The following is an 11,472-nucleotide window of genomic DNA, read 5'->3' as shown; positions in this document are numbered from 1 at the left end:
TATGTCAGAATAACAGATACAGAAACATTATCTGATTAAAAATATTGAGTCCTAAATAGCGTCTCTAAAGAACTTGTCCCATTGGGTGTAGATTTTCTATTATTAACAACAATGGGGTGATATTTTTCTAGAAGGTATTTGGGACACAATATTTATGCCAGGTGATATTCTGACGGTGATATTCTGTTACCACACCACCATTATTGCAGCTATTGGTAAGCCTACATTGCCTCTCTACAACAGCAGAACACCCATGCCTGTGGTTCTGTAGGATTGGGAAGTGGCCAATAGAAGGCCACTACACAACACTGTTATTTTGTTGAAGACAGTTTCAGCCATTCCTACGTCCAGGAGGCACCATACAATATCTCCAATCAACCAAGCCCCCTTGGGTGCATCCCATTACCTAGACACAGCTGTCCTGACTAAGAAGCATTAGAGGCATATTACCATTTCTTACAATATTTGACAGCGCAGTAACATACTATTGCTGACCACAGTGCTCTATTTCTCCCTTGCGAGTGTCTATGAGTCCTCTCGAAAATCATGACTAAAAGAAGCCGTCTTCAGCACACTGGCTGCTGGTAATTGTGGCTTCATCTGAGTACCAAGCATGTGCTAATAATTTGTCTGCTTCTCCCAGTTGTCAATCTAAACAACAACGGGCCCATTTATAAAGGTAATTTACACTTATGAGTAAATTTAACGTGTAATTTACTCTCGCACTTTTTTGTTACTCACAAAATGTGAGTGTCAAGTTACTCAAAAGTGTAGATTTACATGTCTCCATCCCCTGAAAAAGGCGATGAAACCAAAATTGTAAGTGTAAGTTTCTATTGCCAGTAAGCACCACACATGGCCACCCACTGATAATGCAGTACCCTCCCATAGAGAATAATGTTTGTAAGGACATAAAATAAAACCCCCTAGGAAATAATGGTAAACTAAATTAACTCATTGATAATTATAACTCAATACAATTTGATGCTACAAAAATATTTACAACTACATCACATGTATTCAATAATAGTAAAATATTTTCACAACCTTTTTTAATTTATAAATGAATGTAAAATATGTATTAAACTATAATTAAATTACTTTAATTCTATACATTAAGTGTATTAATTATTAATGCATATTAAAAACATATAATTTGTAATATTAGGTGGGAATTTAATATATTTAAATTAATTAAAGATTTAATTCAACATCAAGTTAATAGTGCTGTAGCATTTTATTTTTATTTTGCCGCACATTTAAATATATAACAGTGATTTACATTAATATTTAGCGTAAAATGCTTTTAAAAAAAATTCATTATGAAGTTTAATAAACTTTTTTTTAAAATCCCTATGCTTTACCATGGGGGAGATTGCCAACTAACTGATTTAAATACAAAAAAAATTAAACATTAAACTAAAAAATAAATTCCCACCCAAAGTAAAAAACAAAATATGCATTAACAATAATTTACAGTAATGTAAAGAATTAATTAAATGTAATTTAATAGTATTTTATTAAAAGGTAATGTTACCTTAATTTATACATTCACAAAAAAGATGTTTATATATATCTTAAACATTACATTATATTTATTTATATTTTTAACTATTTTAAATAATTAAATTTAACATTGTGTCCAATGGGGTTTTGTTTTAAGTCCCTATTGCCGTTATTTTCAGTGGAAGGGCATTGAGGTACCAGTGGTTTCCCATGTGTGCTGCAAGACTCGCTCCAGATCTGAGTTGTAGTAATTTACAACTGTTTTGGGTCCCTTTTTTGCAGTAGTAACTTTAGAAGTGCAGTTTGTGAATAGCAGTGTGTTTACTTGTTTGTGGGTGGGTGCATGGCCCTCTTTAAACCCCTCTTTAACCCTCTCTAAACCCCTCCTATTTAGGGGCCGATTCCGATAGCCGGTCGGACAGCTGTCCGTAGCCTTACCGTGCGACCGACACGTACCCGGAGCCGGTCCGTCCTGTAGAGGAAGTACGATGCGCATAACTGCCAAAAACACAACCGACACGTAGGCTGTGAATCAAGCCCCATTCTCCGTCCGAGCCGTAACTCCCAAAGAGGAACCGTGTCACCCGGAAGCAGTATCCATAGCAGTTTCCGGCATGACAAGTACGATGCGTACATCCTACGCGCCGGACGGGTCGTCAAGTACGGCACGTCACAGCATCCGGAAAACAAGCATATCAGCTACGATTCGCGCCACAACTCAATACACGGCTACGAGACGGACCAGCTTGCAGCGGGTACGAGACGGAGCAACAAGCAGCGTGGACGACACGAACACATCATGAATCCCATTGCGCAGGTCATACCAGTACTCTACATATATGACCGGCTCAGGGACCGACGACGACGGCGCAGGCGGTAAGTCAGACACCTACCACATAAACAAACGACACGTACGCGCAAAATGGCACACACACACAGGGGATCCATATCCTGGCCACTAACAACAGCTCACCATCGGGGGTCGCATGGCCAGCACCACTAACACCCCCACCCATAGGGGGCCTGTTGCCCATCACTACTGCCACCCCTACCCATAGGGGACCTGTTGCCCATCACTACTGCCACCTCAGCCATAGGGCTTATGTTGCCCATCACTACTGCCACCCCCAGCCATAGGGCTTATGTTGCCCATCACCACTGCCACCCCCAGCCATAGGGCTAATGTTACCCATCACTACTGCCACCCCCAGCCATAGGGACTATGTTGCCCATCACTATTGCCACCCCCACTCACAGGGCTTATGTTGCCCATCACCCCTGCCACCCCCACTCACAGGGCTTATGTTGCCCATCACTACTGGCACCCCCAACCATAGGGCTAATGTTGCCCATCACTACTGCCACCCCCAGCCATAGGGACTATGTTGCCCATCACTACTGCCACCCTCACTCACAGGGCTTTTGTTGCCCATCACCCCTGCCACCCCCACTCACAGGGCTTATGTTGCCCATCACTACTGGCACCCCCAGCCATAGGGCTAATGTTGCCCATCACTACTGCCACCCCCAGCCATAGGGACTATGTTGCCCATCACTACTGCCACCCCCACTCACAGGGCTTATGTTGCCCATCACCACTGCCACCCCCACTCACAGGGGACCTGTTGCTCATCACCCCTGCCACCCCCACTCACAGGGGACCTGTTGCCCATCACCCCTGCCACCCCCACCCATATGGACTATGTTGCCCATCACCCGTGCCACCCACACCCCTAGTGCTTATGTTGCCCATCACCTCTGCCACCCCCACTCACAGGGGACCTGTTGCTCATCACCCCTGCCACCCCCACTCACAGGGGACCTGTTGCCCATTACCCCTGCCACCCCCACCCATATGGACTATGTTGCCCATCACCCCTGCCACCCACACACCTAGTGCTTATGTTGCCCATCACCCCTGCCACCCCCACTCAGAGGGATTATGTTGCCCATCACCCCTGCCACCCCCACTCACAGGGTTTATGTTGCCCATCACCCCTGCCACCCCCACTCATAGGGACTATGTCGCCCATCACCTCTGCCACCCACACCCCTAGTGCTTATGTTGCCCATCACCCCTGCCACCCCCACTCACAGGGGACCTGTTGCTCATCACCCCTGCCACGCCCACTCACAGGGCTTATGTTGCCCATCACCCCTGCCACCCACACCCCTAGTGCTTATGTTGCCCATCACCCCTGCCACCCCCACTCACAGGGGACCTATTGCTCATCACCCCTGCCACCCCCACTCACAGGGGACCTATTGCTCATCACCCCTGCCACCCCCTCTCACAGGGGACCTGTTGCCCATCACCCCTGCCACCCCCACCCATATTGACTATGTTGCCCATCACCCCTGCCACCCACACCCCTAGTGCTTATGTTACCCATCACCCCTGCCACCCCCACTCACAGGGGACCTTTTGCTCATCACCCCTGCCACCCCCACTCACAGGGGACCTGTTGCCCATCACCTCTGCCACCCCCACCCATATGGACTATGTTGCCCATCACCCCTGCCACCCCCACTCACAGGGGACCTGTTGCTCATCACCCCTGCCACCCCCACTCACAGGGGACCTGTTGCTCATCACCCCTGCCACCCCCACTCACAGGGGACCTGTTGCTCATCACCCCTGCCACCCCCACCCATATGGACTATGTATCCCATCACCCCTGCCACCCACACCCCTAGTGCTTATGTTGCCCATCACCCCTGCCACCCCCACTCAGAGGGCTTATGTTGCCCATCACCCCTGCCACCCCCACTCACAGGGCTTATGTTTCCCATCACCCCTGCCACCCCACTCATAGGGACTATGTTCCCCATCACCCCTGCCACCCACACCCCTAGTGCTTATGTTGCCCATCACCCCTGCCACCCCCACTCACAGGGGACCTGTTGCTCATCACCCCTGCCACGCCCACTCACTGGGGACCTGTTGCCCATCACCCCTGCCACCCCCACCCATATGGACTATGTTGCCCATCACCTCTGCCACCCCCACTCACAGGGGACCTGTTGCTCATCACTTCTGCCACCCCCACTCACAGGGGACCTGTTGCTCATCACCCCTGCCACCCCCACCCATATGGACTATGTTGCACATCACCCCTGCCACCCATACCCCTAGTGCTTATGTTGCCCATCACCCCTGCCACCCCCACTCACAGGGCTTATTTTGCCCATCACCCCTGCCACCCCCACCCATATGGACTATGTTGCCTATCACCCCTGCCACACCCACTCACAGGGGACCTGTTGCTCATCACCCCTGCCACCCCCACTCACAGGGGACCTGTTGCTCATCACCCCTGCCACCCTCACCCATATGGACTATGTTGCCCATCACCCCTGCCACCCCCACTCACAGGGCTTATGTTGCCCATCACCCCTGCCACCCCCACCCCTAGTGCTGATGTTGCCCATCACCACTGTGTACTGCTCGATTTTTCCGGTCTTATTGTGTTGAAGGGTGATTTAGGTGACTTCAGTCTCTTCCCATTCAAGTCTAAGGGTTAGAGTAGTGTATAGAGCCTATTTATTAGGCACTTCGACATGATCCTGTGTTCTTCCCCATAGATCAGGGTTTGCATATACATCCTAGGGGATAGATTCGTTAGCATTAGGGGTAATCTGTTCTGTAGTGAGGGTATTTCATGGAGCCGTGCTGAATTCAGGCCTGGTAGGCCTTAAACGGGAGAGACTCCATCTTTCCTCCTGCTCTGGCAGCTCGGGATGTTTCTAGGTCATAGGCAGTGTTTTAGTTAGGAGGTGTTATTCGCTTGGAGAGAACCGGTTCAGGCCGGCCCTTATCGAAGGATTGTATTTTTCTTCATGCCGAAGACACTACATCAGGCCGGCCGGCTGGGAACGTGTCCTTGGCACGGGGAGGTACAAGAATTTGGTGGGCGGCAGGTTACGGGCTGGAATTTTCCATGAGGAAATGCACGTCTATATTAGTAAAAGTTTGAGGCAGATACTGGCACTTGCTTCTAGTCCATGGGCGGCACCTGGCCGTTAGTAGTAAAGCTGCTACTTATTCCAGGGAAGACAGATGACAAACTTGGAGGTGGAGAAAAACCGAGAAATAGATATTCCAAAGAGAAGAGAGTAGCCGATGAGGAAGAGGTCCCAGTGACTTGGAGAGGGAGACGGGAGTAAACCCGTGATTGCGGAGGTGTGACTTCCAGGCTAAGCCGAGGCGCAGACGAGAAGGGAACCTAGATGACCATTGAGTGCAGGCTACATACGACCAAGGTGATGTCAACCCCTTACTATTAGAGTGTACAACTCAATCTTTCACTTTTCTTTGCAGGTTATGTGATATGTATTATGTTCCGTGAGTGTGTATGTAATAACTAAATAAAGTAGTAAAGCAATATGTGCTACGTGTTCTTGTGTAAGAGGGTAACCTATTCTTCTAGTCAGCTGTGACTTGACATGGACAGATGTTAATCCTGATCAGGTAGGTGGTAACTGAATAAGGGAGAAAGGAGCCCTTCGAACTGGGGAACAAGTTGTGCTCGGCTAGCTGTCTTTGTGTGATCTGATATATAGTAACACTGATTCCCTTGTTGTATGGGCAGGAAGTCTGTGGCTGCCGTCTGGGCAGGAAGTCCTGGGTCCGTTTGGGACCGCGAGGCTGTGACTTGTCTAAGGCTGCCGTCTGGGCAGGAAGTCCTGGGTCCGTTTGGGACCGCGAGGCTGTGGCTGCCGTCTGGGCAGGAAGTCCTGGGTCCGTTTGGGACCGCGAGGCTGTGGCTGCCGTCTGGGCAGGAAGTCCTGGGTCCGTTTGGGACCGCGAGGCTGTGGCTGCCGTTTGGGCAGGAAGTCCTGGGTCCGTTTGGGACCGCGAGGCGGTGGCTGCCGTCTGGGCAGGAAGTCCTGGGTCCATTTGGGACCGCGAGGCTGTGACTGCCGTCTGGGCAGGAAGTCTGTGGCTGCCGTCTGGGCAGGAAGTCCTGGGTCCGTTTGGGACCGCGAGGCTGTGACTTGTAGGTCTTGGTATATATAGTAGGAATTCCCTGTCCTTAGGTGGTACATATATGTGGTTATTTAGGTGTGAATAGACCCTAGGGAGGGGGTAACGTTCTGGTTTGGGTTAGAGAGGCTCTGCTGAGCGGGTTCTATCTGATCCGAAAACCCAAGCAGAACATTTGGCGTCACGAACCGTTTACGAAACCTGTGTGCGTTGTGGTTGTCTTGTGTTTGCTTTCGGCGCGTGCGTGGTTTTGTTTGCATTTTATTTTTGTATATTTGTGTGTATAGGTTTTATTTTTCTTCCTTCTTTTCTTTCTCTTCTTTTCTTCTTTTTCCTTTTTCACGATGTTTTCTAGAAGGTCTAAATCTACTTTTAAGTTGCCCGTTGATATTCCCGGATGGGATTCAACGCCTTATGAAGCCTTGGCCCGTGAGTGGGCTGATTCTACTGGTTTGAGTGAGAATTGGAATTCTTCTTTGGAGCTGGCAGAGCCGGCTGATGTGATTGCTTGTTTGCAGAAGGCACCCGTATCGAAGGGTGAGGAGATTCCCATTTTGGGGCGCAGAGGTTGGATTCTTTTGTCTGCATACAGGATTCTGCATGAGAGACTGTTGAAGCTACAGATATCTCTGAAAGATGTGGAAGCGCACTTTGTTGAGATTCAGAATTCTCATACTTTGTTGCGGTGTCAAAATAAGTTGCTTGCTGATAAACTTGAGACTTACCAAACTATTGCCGAACGGGCGGCTGTGCGAATTGCTCGTTATAAATACAAGAACAGGCGCGGTCGGGTTTCGACGCGAAAGGTGCGTCTGGTCGTGGCGACAGCCGGGCTGGATTGGAATCCTGATGAATGGGATGGTAATATCTGGAACTCGACTGATTCTTGTTCCTCGGGTGAGGAGTCTGCCAAGCGTGAGTCTTCTCGCTCCCGCCATGATTGTAAGTCTGCTTCTCGCACCTTTGACGGTGCACCCCGTGATTACGCTCGTTCTTCGAGTGGGATCAATGCTTCTTACACTGATTGTCCCTCTACGAGTACTGATCGGGCTCCTTGTGATGCTCGTCCCGCGGTTTCTGCGCATCCAGTTTTCCGTCGGAAGTTGCAACAGTCTCCCAATGCTCCGCAGGGTATTTCTTTGGACTGTTTAGAAGACTTTACTCAGCAGGAAATTAGTGATATTTTGCAGCGATTTCGGCAGCGAGCTGGTGAGTCCTTGCTCACATGGATGGTGCGCCTTTATGAACTGGGCGCTGCTGGTATTATGTTGGATACTGGCGATTGTTTAAAGTTCTGTTCCTTGAGTTTGGATTCTACTGTGCAGGATCATTTTCGTAACTATAATGGTGTTGGTCAGATTTCTTTACTCCAATTGGCGACTGAGGGTTGTAATCTAAAATATCCTACTGAATCTGACTGGCCTGTGAATGACAAGCCGTGGTATACTTTGCGTGATGCTGCTCAACGTCTCAAAGAGGAGGTGATGAAAACGGCAATTTTTCTGGGTACTGCTGACAGGTTGCTTGATGGTTCATTGACATCTTCTGTGCGGAACCGTATCATTCGATCTTCCCCTGTTGCCTATAAGCAGGTCATGATGACTTTATTGATTAATCAGACTGGTAACGTATTATCTACGGTTTTGGAATCGGTGCGCCAACTCGGTGAGTTGGGTGAGTGGTTTAAACCTGAACGTCAGTCCCGGCCTGACACTCGTACTCCTGGTGAAAATAAACTTACTAGACGTGATATTTTTTCTGGTCTTCTGGCTGATGGTGTGCGGAGGGAGGACATTGATGGTGAGACTACCGCTCGTTTGTGGGAGTTGTTTCACAAACGTGGCTTGGATCGAAAGGAGGGTGCCCGGCGTGTTCGGACCACTGAGTGTGATCGTGGTGGTTCTGACGGTAGCGGTGATGACGACCGCCGTGGGCGCTCTGTTCGTCGTGATGATCGACGTTCTGCACGTGATGTGTCCCCCCGTCGAGAGAGAGACAGGGAGAGAGAGGGGGAAAGAGAAAGGGGGAGAACTGACTATGTTTACAGCAGACGTAGAGATGATAGGGATCAATCCCCTGAGGTGAGGAGGAGAGAGGATCGTCACAGTTTGGTCGATCGTAACCCGCAGTACAATGCAGAAGATACGAATCCGTTCCGTACTGGGAATGGATATGAACAGGAGGTACCGATACCTAAGAAACGTGAGAGTCTTTATCCTGATTTATCCTGGTACACAGAATGCAGTAAGAATGACTAGGAAATAGGTCAAGCTCCGGTACACAGATGGGCTCACAGAGATAATAGACCCTATGTAGATATTGATATTTATTGGAGACATCGTAATATCCAAAGGGCCCGAGCATTGGTAGATACAGGAGCGGAGGCCACTCTTATTCATGGAAAATCAAAGAAGTTTACAGGTCAGCCTTTTACTATTACCGGATTAGGTGGAAAAGAAACCCCTGCAGTTCAAACTTTGCTTGAAATGAGAATAGGTAGAATTCCCAGAAAAGAGTATTCTGTACTAGTAGTGCCACTTCTAGAATTCATAATTGGGATTGATATTTTGAGAGGAATGACTTTGCATCTAGATGACGGATGTTACCAATTTGGAACAACGCATTATATATCGTCCAGACCTATACGGGTTGGTCGTTTAAGAATGCCCCCCATACAAGTTCCCCATGCGACAAAAGTGGTTTGTCAGAAGCAGTATCGTATTCCAGGTGGTCATGAGGAGATTAGTACCACTATTCAGGAGTTAGTGGATGCAGGAGTCATAACCCCAGTTACTTCTGCTTGGAATAATCCTGTTTGGCCGGTGCGTAAGAGTGATAACTCTTGGCGCATGACCGTTGATTATCGAGAATTGAACAAGCACACACCCTCTTTGACTGTTGCAGTACCGGATGTTATTACACTTATTGAGAGAATCCAAAAGCATCCAGGTACATGGTACGCGTCCATTGATATTGCTAATGCTTTCTTTTCAATTCCGATTGCCCCAGAGTGTCAGGAACAATTCAGTTTTACGTGGAACGGGCGTCAGATGACGTTTAGAAGTCTTCCCCAGGGCTATGTGCATAGTCCTACGATATGTCACCGGCTGGTGGCAGAGCATTTGGCTGAGGTACCGGTTCATCCCCAAATTCAGATATGTCATTATATTGATGATGTTTTGATCCAAGGCGAAACACAAGAGGAAGTTCAGACCCAATTAGACAGAGTCATTGAGTGCCTGCGTGAGAAAGGTTGGGAAATCAACCCAGATAAATTGCAAGGTCCGTCCCAGGCTGTAAAATTTTTGGGTATTAATTGGCATGAAGGGCACCGTGAAGTGATCCCTCAGGTTAAACAGAAGATTCTTGATTTTGCAGTTCCTAGAAATAGGAAAGAAGCCCAGAGCTTCATTGGTCTGTTTGGCTTTTGGCGCCAGCATATTCCTCATTTGAGTCAAATATTGGCCCCCTTGTACCGGGTCTCCCGTAAAAAGAACGCATTTGAATGGGATAAACCACAGCAAGATGCGTTTAGTCTGGCAAAAGAGGCAATTCAACATGCTCTGGATTTATGGCCTGTACGTGATGGTGACGTGGATTTGAATGTGTCTGTACAGGGCCTTTATGCAAATTGGAGTTTGTGGCAGAAACAAGGCAGGAGTAAAGTACCGTTAGGTTTTTGGACCAAAAAGTTACCTGATGCTGGTGAACGTTACACACCCTTTGAGAAACAGTTACTTGCTTGTTATTGGGCTCTGGTGGATACCGAGCAATTGACTTTGGAACATGATATAGTTCTGCGTCCGGAAATTCCTATCATGCAGTGGGTTCTGAGTTCGCCGAAAACTCACCGAATTGGACACGCTCAAGAGACGAGTGTGATTAAATGGAAATGGTACATACAAGACAGGGCACGTGTGGGCCCGAAAGGAGTTGCTTCTTTACATGAGCAGGTGGCGCGAGTGCCATCGACTGAGACTGAGAGTGAATGTTCCGTACCTTTAGCACAGGAGTCTCCTGTCAAGTGGGGTAAGCCTTTTGATGATTTGTCCGCAGCGGAAAGAAACCATGTTTGGTTCACTGATGGTTCAGCGAGGTTTATAGGGATGACACGGCACTGGAAGGCGGTGTCCTATAATCCGATCACACAGAAATTGTTGAGCACAACTGGTGAAGGTAAAAGCAGCCAATTTGCCGAGCTTTACGCTGTTTACCAAGTTTTGAAACAAGAGTTACCTGGTACATGTCATATTTTCACTGATTCTTGGTCTACTGCCAATGGACTGGCTGTTTGGTTGCCAACTTGGCATTCCCATAATTGGAAGTTACATTCCAAAGAATTATGGGGAAAAGAGTTATGGCAAGAAATTTGGGAGATGCTCCCACAGAGTACTGTTACAATCTTCCATGTGGACGCTCACACCCCGATAGATTCTCTTGACAAATTTTTTCATAACATTGCAGATGAGAAGTCTAAAATTGCTGAGGCAGTGGTGGACAGGCAAGATTCTGATATTGCGGGATTGGCGAAATGGGCACACCAGAAGGCAGGACATTTTGGAGAGAAGGCCACTAGCAGGTGGGCTGCTGATCGAGGAATTTATATTCCCTTAGATTTAATCAAAAATGTTATTTTACACTGCCCCGTTTGTCAGCATATCAGACGGCGTAAGGTGCCCCAAATTGTTAAAGGTCATTTACATCGCGGCAAATTGCCCGCTCAAATTTGGCAGATCGATTACATTGGTCCACTTCCCATGAGTAGGAATTGTCAATATGTTTGCACTATTGTTGATACATACAGTGGCCTGCTGGTAGCCCTTCCCTGTAAGCAAGCTACCCAATTGAATACCATTAAAACATTAGAATTAATTATGATGTACTATGGTGTGCCATTCCAAATTCAATCTGATAATGCATCCCATTTTCGTGGAAGATTGGTACAGGAGTTCTGTGCGGAAAACAATATTGAATGGATA

This window comes from Triturus cristatus, chromosome 1_1, assembly GCF_964204655.1.
Source record: "Triturus cristatus chromosome 1_1, aTriCri1.1, whole genome shotgun sequence".
Taxonomy (NCBI): domain Eukaryota; kingdom Metazoa; phylum Chordata; class Amphibia; order Caudata; family Salamandridae; genus Triturus; species Triturus cristatus.
The sequence above is the reverse complement of the archived record's forward strand: the minus strand, read 5'-3'. Positions refer to the sequence as shown.